Consider the following 15571-nt stretch of genomic DNA (forward strand, 5'->3'; position numbering starts at 1 on the left):
GTTATTATTATTGTTATTGCTGTTGTTGGATAGGACAGAGAGAAATTGAGAGAGGAAGGGAAGACAGAAAGGGGAAGAGAAAGATAGATAACCTGCAGACCTGCTTCACCACTTACGAAGCAACTGCCCTGCAGGTGGGGATCCGGGGGCTTGAACCAGGATCCCTGAGCAGGTCCTTGCCCTTTGTGCCATGTGTACTTAACCTGCTGCACTACCACCTGGCCCCCAGGTGCTGACCCTTGTGAAATATTTCTTTTAGAAGTCAATTCTTTTTTTATTTTAATTTCCACCCCCCCTTAGAAGTCAATTCTAAGACATTCTTAGACAATTGTTTGATTTTCTTATTTTTATCCTAAACACAGCACAGCAGGTGGTATTTTATTTCAGGAAATGCCACCAGAAAGCTTGAAGCATGATCACAACGATGGTGTTGATCCTCGTGGTTAATTTTTTTTCCGTTTAAAGAGTGATTTAATTAAAGAGAGAGAACCAGAGATCACTCTGGCAAACTGGGGACTTCACACATGCAAGTCCTGCTTTCTACCACTGAGCCAGCTCTATGGCTGCTGGTAAAAATTGAATTCTCCTTTTCCCTCACTCTGTTTTGCTGCTTGTTTAATTGTTTCTAGTTTATTATCTCTGCATTTCATTGTAAACAATTCCAGATCTATCTGAGGAGGCTAGAAAAATATTAACATATTATAAATGAGAGAATAAGTTTTCTTTTTTGCCCAGGGTTATCAGGGCTCTGTGCCTGCACTACGAATCCACTGCTCCTGCAAGCCATTTTTTCCCATTTTTGTTGCCCTTGTTGTTGTTATTATTATTGTTATTGCTGTTGTTGTTGGACAGGACAGAGAGATTGAGAGAGGAGGGGAAGACAGAGTGGGAGAGAGAAGGATAGACACCTACAGACCTGCTTCACCACTTGTGAAAGGACCCTCCTGCAGGTGGGGAGCTGGGGGCTTGAACTGGGTCCTTACTCCGGTTGGTGTGCGCTTAGCCTGCTGTGCTACCACCAGGCCCCTGAGAATAAGTTTTCTCTCTTTCAAAGGTTACTTTACAGATAATGAGTAAAGACAAACTGATTTCTGTATAAGTACCAATTGTGCTACTGGAGCTCGACAAACTGATTTCTGTACAGTGATAGGCATTTCTAATTCCACAACCACTTTTTTTTAAAGAATTCTTTTTTTTTTTTGTAATTTTATTTATTTATCTTCCCTTTTGTTGCCCTTGTTTTTTTTTTATTGTTGTTGTAGTTGATGTCGTCGTTGTTGGATAGGACAGAGAGAAATGGAGAGAGGAGGGGAAGACAGAGAGGAGGAGAGAAAGACAGACACCTGCAGATCTGCTTCACCGCCTGTGAAGCCACTCCCCTGCAGGTGGGGAGCCAGGGGCTTGAACCGGGATCCTCATGCCAGTCCTTGCACATAGCGCCACCTGCGCTTAACCCACTGCGCTACCGCCCGGCTCCCTCACAACCACTTTTAATGACAGGATGGTGCTGAGTGACTCTAAATGATGCTGGAGGAAGGAAAAGGCAAGGCAACTGAGGAGTTGCTCAGTCACTCAAAGAAAATCCATTTCTTGAGGGCTGGGTGGTGGTGCATCTGGTTGAGCACACATGTCACAGTGTGCAAGAACCCAGGCTCAAGCCTCCGGTCCCCACCTGCATGGGAGAGCTTCAGAAGTGGTGAAACAGGGCTGCAGATGTCTCTCTGTCTCTCTCCTTCTCTATGTCCCCCCTTCCTCTCAATTTCTGGCTGTCTTTACCTAATAAATAAATAAAGATAATAAAAAATTCAAAAAGAAAAAAATCAATTTCTACAAGCAAGACCTTGAGTTGTTTATTTGCATAGAAACAGAGAAATGGATTGGGAAGGGGGAGACCTCAGAGGGAGAGGGTTCCAGTGGTGGTAAACCCAGTTGAGTGTACATGTTACAATGTAAAATGACCCTGGTGAAGCAGAGTTGCAGGTGTCTCTCTCATGAAGCTTCACCCTCTGCAAATGGGAACTAAGGGTTTGAGCCATGGTCGATACACATGGTAGCAGGTGCTGACTGTTGTTAGATCCTGGTCCCCAAGACCCCAACCAAGTTTTACATAAAGTACTCCAATGTAGCTTCCAATAAGCAAGCCCAGTCTGTCTTTAGGGTCAGTATCATCTTGCCTGCAGTTGGTGTCAGTGACCTGTCAGCCCCTGAGCAGCTGTGGGCCACACACTGTGATTCAACCATGAGCAACATCTCTTTTTACAGAGTGTGACAGGATAGGTACAAACATGCAGGTAATTACAGGAGGAGCCCAGCACTATCTAAAGGGTTCTATAGTTAGGAAGGATCATAAAATGTAATATCTGCCCCCAAGTAGCTTGCAAGATAGCTGAAGCAATAAGATGAGCTTGTGAGACAACTGGAGACCATGCAGTTAGGCAACACAGGCCCAACTAAAGTGCTGTCACCCAGCTCTTACCAAGTGCCCCAGTACAGGCATGGCCCAGACAACTGGTGAAGAGACTACTAAGAAGAATGAGATTGTGATGGCCAGAGGAATTGGGCTGGTCATTCATCCAATCTCTGCTGTGCCAACTCCCTGGGAAGCATTTTTCTGATGTTGGGGATAGGAAAGTGGGCAAAGCACACCAAGACCTTCCCTTCATGGAACCTCCATCCTCCTGGGAAAAGGAAAACAAATAAGAAACTATATAATATGTCAGATGAAATAAATGTTAGGGAGCATTAAAAAAGCAGAGTGAAGGGGCTGGAGAGTGGCATACCCCTGTTGAACACATACATTACCATGTGCAAGGACCCAGGTTTAAGCCCCTGTTCTCACCTGCAAGGGGGATAGTTCATGAGTGCTGAAGCAGGTATCTCTTTTCTCTCTCCCTCTGTCTCCCCCTCCTTTCTCAACTTCTCTCTGTCCTATCTAAGAAAGAGAGAGAAAGAGGGAGGGGGAAGGAAAATGGGAGCAAAGAAGGAAGAATGGATGGGAAGGCCACCAAGAACAATAGGTTCATTGTGTAAGCACTGAGCCCTAGCAATAGCCCTGGTGGGAAAAAAAAAGAGAGAGAGAGAGAGAAAGTGAGGGGAGGAAGGGGAGCAGAGATGAGTGTATTGCCTTTAAGAGTAAGAGATCTGGAGGTCCAGAGTGGGTGACACAGTGGCTAGAGAGGTAGACTCAAAAGCATGAGGTCCCAAGTTCAATCCACTAGCATCCCATGTGTGAGAGTAATGACCCTGCCCCCTACCCCACCCAACAAATAAATAAACCTTTAACAAATACAGAGTTCAAATAGGAGATCTAATGATAATAGAGGAGATCTGCAGATGTAGATGGGATTCAGTTAGCAGGGAATTTGGCTCTTAGACCAAAAGGGAACAACACTAGAAAAGACTGAAAGCCAAGGCAGGAATGAGCACAGGAAGGGTACTGTTCCCAGGAGTTTGGACTCCAGTGACCTAGGAGGTAGTGCAGTGGATAAAGTGTTGGACTCTCAAGCATGAGGTCCTGAGTTCAGTCCCTGACATTGCATATGCCAGGGTGATGCTCTGGTTCTCTCTCTCTCTTCCCCTTTCTCCTCTCTCATAAATAATAAAACCTTTAAAAAAAGAGTCCAGGGTCCAAGACCAATCCAATTCCAGATGGTGGCAGGAACAACAGGAACCTGAATGGGAAAGAGCCTCTATACATTAGCTATGGGCCTCATTTCTTTTTATTATTATTATTTTTCTAGTGATTTAATAATGATTAACAAGATCATAAGATAACAAGGGTACAATTCCACACAGTTACTATCACCTGAGTTCCATGTCCTATGTTCTTCATTGGAAGCTTCCCCATTCTTTAACCTTCTGGGAGTAGGACCAATATTCTTTTTTTTACATGTTTATTATGTTTTATTTCAGATTTACATTGAAATATGTTAAGAGTCAAAATTATTTTGCAAGATCGCATTGTGTAAAATTCACCGGAGACCTGTACACGTGCATCATCAGACTTCATTGTCCACTTTGCGTGACTTTGAGAGGCATTGCTTTCATTGCACAGACTGCTGTTATTAAAATCAACCCTTGTGGAAGAATCAGTTGGTTGGATCAAATTTCTTTATGGGGTGCAGAAGGTAGAATGGATCTCATTTCTTGGGGGCCTTCCAGAAAGCACCAGGGTAATACCCTCCTGGTGTGCCCTTCCCACCAGGATCTTCTACGGCCCCAGCATAGGCGCCATTTTGAAAAAAAATAATAATAAAGAAAAACAAATAAAAATAAAATAGAATTATTTGACAGGAAAAAAAAAATCAAATCTTTCCATGCATGTCTGAGTACACACATTAGCTGAAGGAAAACATAGGGCTGGTGAGAAATCCAAGACTGTTTCAGAAACATTCAGGCAACATGACAAACATTTTCCCCCCTGCTTTGTTTTTCTTTTTCTTTATTCCTTTCCTTTATTCCTTATTTTATTTGATAGTATGGAGAGAATTGAAAGGGTAGGGGAAGATAAAGAGAGGGAGAGAAAGAGAGACACTTGCAGACCTTGCCTCATTGCTTGTGAAGCTTCCCCCCTGCAGGTGGGGACTGGGGATTAAGCCCAGATCCTTGCACATAGTAATGTGTGGGCCCTACTGGCAAATCTCCCCCATGCTTCACCCTACCACCACCACCACCACCACCACTACTTCATAGAAACCACTGAAGGAGAATTTGAGAAAGGTTTCACATCTGTTTCTGGGAATACAAAGCTTTAGAGCATCAATAAGCAGGAATGGGGTGGCAGGAGGAAATGAAGACTGTTTAGCAGTGTTTTCATTCTTTGCAAAGAGAGTCTAAACCAGTGATAATCCCTCTGCATCAAGCTGAAAGCTCCAGGTATTTTGTAAAGATCCATGTGAGAATGTTCTGGTTTCTGCAGCATGTGGGGTTGGGAGGGAGGGGGTGTTGTGATTTTAAACATAGCAATCTGGAGCCCTTCCTGGCCTTGTTACTAACTCTACTGGACTGAAATGTTAAACCAACTTTTCTCTCAAACAACAACATGGTGGTTAAGTTTTCCTTACCATCCCCAACACACACACACACACACACACACACACACTTTCCATGCCAGGACTGGGAGTGGGTGGAGAGGAATGGAGTCACAACAAGAAGAAATGGGCATTTCTTATCCAAGAAGCATATAATCTGGCCTAGTAGATAAGATCAAACCAGGGAGAACTATGTGGAAACCTGTGCTCACATTGTTCTTTTTTTTCTTTATCTATAAAAGTGAAAAGGGAGTGGCTAGAGTGCCAGATTTGCAAACATACAGTCCTAAATCTCTGTCCCTGGCAATGAATGTGCGAAACTGATGTTCCAGTTCTCTTGCTTCTCTCTCTCTCTCTCTCTCTCTCCCTCTCTCTCTCTCCCTTCCTCCCTCCCTGGTAAATAAATACATTTTTTATGTAAAGGCAAAGAGAGCTGGTAAAATAGCTCTCTTGGATAGTGCATCACATTGAAGGAAGTTTTGGTGCTGTAGTCTTTTTGACTCTCTCTCTTTGCTTCTCTGTTTCTCTGTTTCTCTCTATCAGGAGGAAGGAAGAGGAAAAGGAAGAAGAGAAGGAGAAAGCAAAGAAAAGAGAAACATTTAAGTGGTCCCTGTTGTCACCTCAGAGAGAAAAGAAACCAGGAGCAATGGTGCTAGTCAAAGAAGTTTGTCATTTTGTCTACAGTGTTTATTTTAACTTTTCCAAGAATCAGTGGTTTGTACATGATTTGTGTATATATAGAAATTACGTTTATCTCTCCAACTATCAATACATCAGCACATATGAATCACCAGAAAGAGGATTGTGCTACACATTGATCTGGGACATATTTAAAGTCTGTAATAGTCAAAGTTTTAGAAATGAGTCCCAACACATACAGAGAATCAGTTAAATACCATATGCCTTGGTCACTGAATTAATTTTCTTTGTCCAAAAAAAGCACAAAAGACTACAGTTTTTCTGGAGTCATACACACACCACTTTTTTTCCCTTTCTTTCTTTTTTACTAATAATAGAGATAAGGGCTGGTTGGTGGCTTACCTAGTAGAGTGCATGTTACCACATGAGACGGCTTGGGTTCAAGCCTCCAGTTTCCACATGTAGTGGGTGGAAGTGGGGGTTTACAAGCAATAGAGTCATGCTTCAGATGTCCGCCCTTCTCTCCATCTCTCTCTCTCCTCTCTCTCATCTTCTATGAAAAGAAAAGTATAGGAAATGACCAAGAGGAACGGCAGAGTCATGCAAGCACAGAGCTCCAGAGATGTCTTAGTGACAAAAGCAAAAAAATACAAGACTGAGTTAATGCAAGCCTTTGTCAGAGATCTCTGAGTCCATTGCAAGCCCCAGTTCATTCAGTCACACCCCTGCCTAATTGTGAATATGTTTGAGGCAGAATGAAAGGTCTGTAATTACCAACCCAAATGTGTTTCATTCAGTGCATTTCACTGAGGTGGAACAAGAGCTTTGTGTTTAGCCAAGCTGAACTCTGTGATAAACATAATAACTGGGATTTGTAAAGAGCTTTTCCTCAGATGAGCTTAAAACATACCACAGTACAAGATTTCCTGGAGTTGCACAGAATTCCAGTGACACACCTAGGCTGTGATAACCAGTGACTTGCTACTGAGGCTCCAAGACTTCATCCAGTTTCCTGAGGATACACAGCAGGTAGAGTGGGAAGGGCACTGGGGTGGCCACCCCAGCTGAGACTCTGAACACCAAGTTTCTCCCACCGGGGACCCAATACCTGGCAACCACCAGGGAGTCCCCTCTGTTCTTCAGCATGACTATGGGCATGGCAAGAAGATCTTCCCAGACAGCATCACAGAGAGACCTGGATGCCATATCACTGGAAGTCACAGCAGAAATCACTGACACCTCTGGCCAGAGGCAGAAATGGCTTCTTCCTCTTGGAAAGTGGCTGCTGATCTCTGACGTGTTACTTGGCAGAGTGATGAAAAGTATCTAAAGTTGACTTCGCTGCTGTTAAACAATTATGAACACACACACTGAAGTCTGAGTTCATCACTATAGCAATAACTATAAATAAGTGGTTTGTGTGATGGTGCACCTGGTAGAGCATCACATTACCATATGCAATAACCTGGATTCAAGTCCTCAGTCCTTACCTGCAGGTGAAATGCTTTATGAGCAGTGAATCAGTGCTGCAGGCCTATCTACCTATCTATCTATCTATCTATCTATCTATCTATCTCTTCTCCCCCTCCCTATCTCCCCCTTCCCTCTCAATGGCCCTCTGTCCTATCAAATAAAAAAATAAAACAAAGCAAAACAAAAAAGCATAAGGGAAAATATTTGCCGTATTATCTGGAGGCTTCTGAAACAATTGTAGGCTTCTCATCAGCCCTAATTATTCCTTCAGCTAACATATGTACCCATGTACCCTGGAGTCTCTCTCTCTCTCTCTCTCTCTCTCTCTCCCACCCTCTATTAAAAATAAAGGAAAAAATGACTACTGGAAGCACTGGAGTTGTATAGGTACCAAGCCCCAGTTATAAGTCTAGTGACAAGAGAAAAAGTAGAAAAAGGAGAAAGAGAGGGAGAGGGAGGGGAGATGAGGAAGAGGAAGGAGGAATACAATTACAGCAACAAAAACACTGATGTAAGTGAGCTCATCAGTTCAATTCTCTATTACACCACATAAAAGAAAACTGATTCAAGGGGTCAGGCAGTAGCACTGTGGGTTAAGTGCAGGTGGCACAAAGAGCAAGGACTGGTGTAAGGATCCCAGTTCAAGCCCCCTGACTCCCCACCTTCAGGGGGGTTGTGAAGCAGGTCTGCAGGTGTCAAAAAAAAAAAAAGAAAAAAGAAAACTGATTCAAGACAGAAATGGCACCAATTAAGACTCTACATATAAGCAAGAGAGACAAAATAATGGTTATGCAAAAGATGTTCATGCCTAAGGCCCTAAGGTCCCAGGTACAATCCCCAACAACACTATGAGCCAGAGCTAGGCAGTACTCTGATGTCTGTCTCTCTCTCTTTTTCCTCTTTGCCCTCTCTTTCTCTGTATCTTTCATTAAAATTAATTTAGCATAAAAATAATAAAAAGAATCTACTTATGGCACCTGGTGGATGGTACACCCAGTTGAGCACACACATTACCATGTGCAAGGATCCAGGTTCTAGCTCTGGATCCCTACCTACAGGGAGGAAGCTTCACTAGTGGCAAAGTGTTGTTGCAGGTGTCTCTCTGTTTCTCCCTTTCTTTCTCCCCCTCCCATCTCAAATTTTCTCTGTCCTATCAAAGAAAAAAATCTGCGTATTTTGGGCAGGCAAAAACAGTTCACTTAGATAGTGCTTTGCCATGTTCATGGTCCAGGTTCAAGCCTGGCCCCTACCACACTGAAGGAAGCTTCAGTGTTGTGGTCTCATCCACTCTCTGCCTCTTGGCCTCAATCTAAAAATAATAATAATAATAAATCAACTTATTGGGTCTGGGAGACAGTGTAATGGTTATGTAGAAGGACGTTCATGCCTGGAACTCTGAGGTCTAAGATTTCAGTCCCAGGCACCACCATAAGCCAGAGCTGAGCAGTGCCCTGGTAAAATAAAAATAATAAATAATTATCAGCATATTTCCCTTCTAGGAGTTGAAGTGGTTGTTAGCTCACAAGGTTGGTCTGAGTGTTTACACCCAGTCAGCACCATCTGGGGGTGCTACAGGGTGAGAAGTTACTGTCACTCAGGCTGCAGACAAAGAGAATGCCAAGTAGGAAGAGCATTCAAGGAAATACTGAGATAAAACAGCCCCGATGAGCTGGAGGAGAAACAGGTGGAATAGGTTGGGCTGGCAATGAATCAGGTCATTATCCACCCAGGGTGTTGTCTGTGAAATGTCTGGCCAAAAGGTGCAATTAAAATCCCTATATAAATGGCAGGATTCTGGAACCCAGTGCTCCACGAGCGCTCAGGCCTGAGTCCTCTATTTCTCTTGGCAACCTTAGGTAAGTCCTTCAAGAAAGAATTCTGTTGTGGTGTTTCATAAATGCTTCCCTTTCCCTGTGCTCTGGCCTAGACATTCAGACTGTGCATGTTTAAGTTTTGTCTTTCTGGGGAATTCTGGGACATTTCCCACAATGACATGTTCTCACTAGAATGAGAGGGACAGACTCCTGGTGGACTTGACTCAAAAGTTTGTCTTTTCAGAATATTTCTCTGCTGATTCCAAGAAGACAGTGCCTGTAGCCTAGTCTCCCACCTCTGCTGTATGTCTAAGACCAACCTGTGCTTCCTTCTCCAGGCTTGATGTGCCTTGAGGAAAGAAACTGTTTCTTATTTATATCATCTTCCCAAAGCATAGGGCAGTGGTGCTGGAAGGGAAATAATTAACAGATGCTTTAGAATAGGTTTATTTCTTTACTGTTGCTATCACAAAATCTTCCAGCTGCAAAGGACCTAAAAGATCAGGTGATTCTTGAAGTTGGCATCATAATCTGCCAGGAATTTATTATTATTTTTATTATTATTATAACCAGGATTATTGCTGGTTCTCAATACCTACAGGACAAATTCATTTCTCTTGATAGCCATTGTTTCCTTTTTTGATAAGAGAGAGAAACTGAGAGGAGAGAGAGAAAGAGAGAAGACACCACCTGTACACCTGCTTCATTGCTTATCTCCCTTCCCCAAAGGTGGGGACTGGGGGTTTGAACACCAGCTTTTGCACATGGTAATAACATGAATGCTTAACAGGATGTGTCACCACCCAACCCTGATCTTTTTTCTTAATACAGAGTCCACGGTCCTACCACAGACCTACTGAGTAATTCTCTAAGGTGCAACAAAGTTTGGGGACCACAAACCTAACCCAACATGCCAGCTAGGCGTCATTTGATTGTTCAAGTAAATATTCATCAGAAATTCATTGCACTACTTATAGTAGGTGCCTTGGGTAAAGACAAAAGAGATAAGGCCTGACCCTCCCACAACAATCTCTGAAGGACTCAGGTAAGACACAAGCAATTCATACATAATGTGACATCACAGCAGGGGTGAATTCAAAAAACAAGACTCTGATATGGATGAATCTCTGTAACAGATGTAGGGAAACTTTTCTGCCAAGGTCATTTGGATGTTTATAACATCATTTGAAGGCCATAAAAATTTATTGACTTTAAATAAAAAGAACATTGAATGTTGCCATGAAAAAAAAAATCCTAGATGTACAGAATTTTGAGTCCTGCCCCTGGTAGCCTTGACAGGCCAGACCAGATGATTTTGTGGGTGTATGTATGGCATGTGAGTTGGACATTTCCCTGATCGAGACTTTCTAGAACCCTCATCTCTGTACTGTCCACAGCAGTACTTTTCATGTGGAAGAAGATGTCATGCTGCCTTCATTGCAAGTGTCTCTTGTGTGAAGTACTCATGGCTACAGCTCTGGGATAACTGTTCAGCTTCTCTCCTCTTTTTTTTGGGGTTGCCACAAAAGTTGTGTCCTTAGAAACAGAATAGGACCAACAAAATAGTTCACTTGGATAGTGTGCTGCTTGCTTTGTCATGTGAGTGGCCCAGGTGTTTTCTTTGTTTGTCTTTAATATTTTATTTATTTGTTAACATGACATAAGAGAGTGAGAGAACCAGAGAATCACTCTGGCATATGAAATGCCAGGACTCGAGCTCAAGGTTTCATGCTTCCAAGTCCAGTGTCCTACTCACTGCAGCACATCCCAAGCCCTTTAACCCAGGTTTGACCCCAGTCCTCACAGCACTAGAGGGAGCTTTGGTGCTATGGTCTTTCCTTTTGTCTCTATCTCTGTCTCTCTCTATCAGAAAAAAAAGTGAGCAGTAAACCCCTACAATGATGATAGGAAGGAAGGAAGGAAGGAAAGAAGAAAAGAAGAGAGGAAAAGAAAGAGGGAGAAAGGAAGGAAGGATGGAAGGAGAAAAGGAAGAGAGAGAAAGAACTAAAATACCAAGCTTCGCAGATTCCCAAAGCCAGCTAGATATCTGATATCGCAAACAGGTCAGATTTTTACACCCACAGGAGATGGAGAAAGGAGGGGCACAGCAACCCAGAAACTGAAAACCTGCAGGGTCTTTTTTGTCCTGTTCCAGGCACACCACAGTTGGAAAAACAAGATGCTTCCCTGCCTTCTAAGAAGCATTATCAGCATCATCGATGTCTTTGACAAGCACGCACAGGGCGTCGCAGGCTGCCCCAGGCTGCACACAACAGAAATCAAGAAGCTCCTCCAGCAAGAGCTAGGCAGAGCCCTGCAGGTACCTCCCGCTAGCTTCCTCAGCAGAGGAGGGGGTCCTCCTGGGTCATATGATACTGCTCCCTCTGGGCTGTCGTCAGGCTTCTGCAGCTAGGTTTAGTTCGTATTCCTCTCTCTTTGTTCATTTCTCTGGGATGCTCTTCTCACTCAGTCACTTCACCTGCTGTCTTTGTTTCAGCCACTCTCTGTGCACTGAGCCTTCCAGTGCTGCCTTACTATTCCAAATGAGAAATGGGCTTCAGAAGGTGGGGGTGGATAGCATAATGGTTATGCAAACAGACTTTCATGCCTGAGGCTCCAAAGTCCTTGGTTCAATCTCCCACACCACCATAAGCCAGAGCTGAGCAGTGCTCTGGTAAAAAAAATAAAATAAAATAAAATGAGCTTCAGACACATTAAATATTTTCCTTGAATACTACACAAGCATCTGAAAAATCCATCTTTGAAAAAAACAAAATACCCCCTTTCTTTTTTTGTGGTATATTAGTGATTTAATAATGATTAACAAAATTGTAAGAAAGATAACAATGGTATCAATTCCATATAGTTCCTACCACCAGAGTTCTGTATCCCATCCCCTCCATTGGAAACTTCCCTATTGTTTATCCTTCTGGGAGTATGAACCAAAATTCTTTTTGGGGTACAGAAGGTAGAAGATCTGGCTTCTGTAATTGCTTCTCCACTGGACATGGGCATTGGCAATTTGATCCATAATCCTAGCCTGTTTCTACCTTTCCATAGTGAGGTAGGGATCTGGAGAGGTGAGGTTCCATGACACATTGGTGAGAGAAGTCAGAATGGACTCATAGTAGCATCTGCAACTTGGTGGCTGATAGGCAGTAAGTTGAGGTTGCAGTACTTCTGCGGATGTGTCAACTGTAGTTGGTGAAAATCATAGTTGTAAATATTTGTTGTTTTAGGGGAAATTTTGTTCTGTTCACCCTTACTCCATGGCCATGCCTTCTGGAAGTCTCAAGACCTCCTCTTTCCAGTCTTGTCCTCCTTCCATATTTTATACATTAGTAAATCCAGCAATATCACTTGGTCACCTAATCCAAGAACCTCCCTCTCATTCAGCTATCATGTCTTACTCAAGCATCATGCCCTGCTTGTTAAACTTCTTTTTTAAAATTGCATTTATTTATTAGACAGAGAAAGACAGAGAGAAAACCAGAGCATCACTCTGCCACATACATTGCCAGGGATCAAATTCAGGAACTCATGCTTTACAGTACAACACTTTTTCAGCTGCACCTCACTTGTTCTGATTTTAAAATAATTATCTCCCAGACCCCTCATCCTTTACTTTGGTGCAATATACCAAACCCAGTCCAAGTTCTGCTTTTTTATCTTCTTTTTGTTCTTATTTTTTCAACTTCTGTGAGTGAGATCATCTCATATTCATCTTTCTCTTTCTGGCTTATCTCACTTAAAATGATTCCTTCACTTAACATGATTCCATTGTGTATAAATACACAACTTTCTCAGCCTCTCATCTGTTGTTGGACACCTGGGTTGCTTCCATGTTTTGGCTATTATAAATTGTGCTGCTATGAACACAGGTATACACAGATCTTTTTGGATGGGTGTGTTTGGTTGCTTAGGCTATATCCCCAGGAGATGAATTGCAGGGTCATAGATAGGGTAGGTCCATTTCTTACCTTCTGAGAGTTCTTCAAACTGCTCTCCACAGGGGTTGGACCAATTTACATTGCCATCAGCAGTGCAGGAGGGTTCCTTTGCCCCACAACCTTTCCAACATTTTTTTGTTGCTACCGTTTCTGATGTATGACATTCTCACTGGGGTAAAGTGATATCTCATTGTTTTCTTCAATAAATATATTATTTTAAACACCAAAATGGAAAACAAAGTTGGAAACATAGGATAAGAAAAGTGTCCGAGACTAAATCCTGAGCAACTCCAATACTGGGAGGTGAAAGAGAGGCTAGGGAGATAGCAGAATAGTTATGCAAAAGACAATCATGCCTGAGACTCCAAAGCTCCACATTCAGTCTCCAGCACTCTATAAGCCAGAGCTGAACAGTGCTGGGGAAACATGCATGCACGTGCACACACACACACACACACACACACACACACACACACACACTTTACAGCTGAGAAATCAAGACAAAAATAAGAATTGAAAGTATCCATTATGTTTGCCATGACGAAAGTCTCTTGTTTTGCTGGTAAATATGGATGTCAGAATGATACACTGGCACCATTGCCAGCACACACACGTTTATTAATTCAGTCACTAGTTACTCAGTTTACATCACTTAATTGCTAGTATCTTCTTAGGCTTTGGGAAAGATTAGCAACCAAAACAGACATGAGAGATGTCTTCAATAAAGCTTATAAGAAACACAGAAATCATCATAAAATTACATAGTTCGAAACAATGATGGTGGGCAGGAATGTGGCACAGTGGCTAGAGTATTGGGCTCTCAAACATGAGGTCCTGAGTGTGATCCCTGGCATCAAAGACGATAAAGTGATGTTTTGTGGTTTATTTGTTTTTTGTTTGTATTTCTCTTCTCCTTCCTCACAATAGTAAATCACTCTTTACTTTTTAAAATGTCTAATATTATGTTCTTCTTTAAAAAAAAAGAAAAAGATTTGCTTATAAGACACACTCTTATAAGAGAAAGAGAGAGAACCAGAGCATCACTCTGGCACATCCAATGCCAAGAATCAAACTCAGGACCTCACACTTAAGAGGTCACCATGCTATCCACCATGCCACGTGCCAGGGAGCTAGCGGTTATGTTTTACTAGGATTTGGGAGCGAGATCTTTGAAAACTAAAGGATAAATGAAAGATAAATAAGTTTATGCACTAGCAGATAACTCAAGAAGATTAGAGATAGCTAGAAAGAAGATATATGTGTGACAGATAAAAAGAAATATGTGTGACTATGATGAACTGGAATTCATTTATTTATTCATTACTTATAAGAGAATGAGAGACCAGAGCACAACTCAGTTCTGGCATCTAACAGTGCTGGGGATTGAGTCTGGACCCCCTGGTATTTAAATCCTGTGCTTTAATGATGAGCCACTTCCCTAGCCCTAGATTTTTAAAAATATAATAACTAGTAAAACCTAGCATAATAGTCTGATACCTACTGAAGACTAAGTCAAAATAATGAGGGGTTATCAAAAGCAATTCAATACTTCTGATAGTAAAGAAAATAAACTCTTGAGCACAAGTGTATAAATTTACCTTTAATTTCTTTAGGAAATTAGAGGTAAATTTCTAACTTACCTCTAATTTCTTAGGAAAAAGAATACATAATGAAGATTTATTCCTTTGTTTAAATAGATGACAGTTCTACTTTGGTTATTTGCATTTTATTTTTGAAATATGAAACAGGGTTATCAATAATAGAGAAAGAGGTGCTAATAATTATTACATATGTAATGGGATAGTGTTATATGTTAGTAATACTTTCTAGAAATAAATAGTTCAGTTATTGCGATCTCAAAATATAAACTATACATAATACTTATATGAAAAAATAATATCCAGTGAAGTAAGTGATAGAAAATAAAACTGGGTGCTCAGGCGGGAGGTGGCACAGCGGGTTAAGCGCACATGGTGCAAAGCGCAGGGACCGGCGTAAGGATCCCGGTTCAAGCCCCCGGCTCCCCACCTGCAGGGGTGTCACTTCACAGGTGGTGAAGCAGGTCTCAGGTGTCTATCTACCTCTCTCCTTCTCTGCCTTCCCCTCCTCTCTCCATTTCTCTCTGTCCTATCCAACAACGGTGATATCAATAACAACAACAATAAAACAAGGGCAAGGGAAAATAAATAAAAATAATCTTTTAAAAAATAAAAGAAAATTGGTATATATCCCCCAAAAGATATGTTCTAGATAATAATATAAACACAGCAAAGAATGACTACACTATTTCATGTCTTGATTGTTTTTCCCATAGAAAACAAGTAATTCTGAAGCAGCAGAAAAAATCCTCCAACAGCTGGATCAAGACGGTGACAAAACAGTTGATTTCAGTGAATTCATTTTATTCATATTTGGAGTGACAAAAGCTTACTATGCACACATAAAACCCCTTCTCTGTCCTGAATTAAAGGAAAGGGTAAAAAAATCTGACATTGAAAAACAACAAGCAGTAGGACTAGGAGGTGGGCAATTGCAGAAAGAAAATCTCCAAGGGAGAGAACAAAACCAAGAGACCCAGGATGTTCAGACAAATGAAGTGAGAGACCAGTTCCCAACACCCCATGATGATGAGAGATATGAAGTGAGGGATAAGAGCACAGAGTCA

General features: G+C 42.0%; 1 long non-coding RNA gene across 2 annotated transcripts; it reads left to right on the forward strand.

Moving 5' to 3' along the window:
* The first annotated feature begins 8947 nt into the window (after positions 1-8947).
* Positions 8948-15339, forward strand: LOC132541364 (uncharacterized). Of its 2 annotated transcripts, XR_009552567.1 has the most exons (4): positions 8948-8998; positions 9788-10001; positions 11112-11276; positions 15221-15339. It is a non-coding gene; the product is annotated as an uncharacterized LOC132541364 (long non-coding RNA). The 2 variants fall into 2 exon arrangements; XR_009552568.1 differs by lacking the exon at positions 9788-10001 and having other exon boundaries at positions 8950-8998.
* Positions 15340-15571: the final 232 nt, after the last annotated feature.

This window comes from Erinaceus europaeus, chromosome 11 (genome assembly GCF_950295315.1).
Source record: "Erinaceus europaeus chromosome 11, mEriEur2.1, whole genome shotgun sequence".
NCBI lineage: Eukaryota > Metazoa > Chordata > Mammalia > Eulipotyphla > Erinaceidae > Erinaceus > Erinaceus europaeus.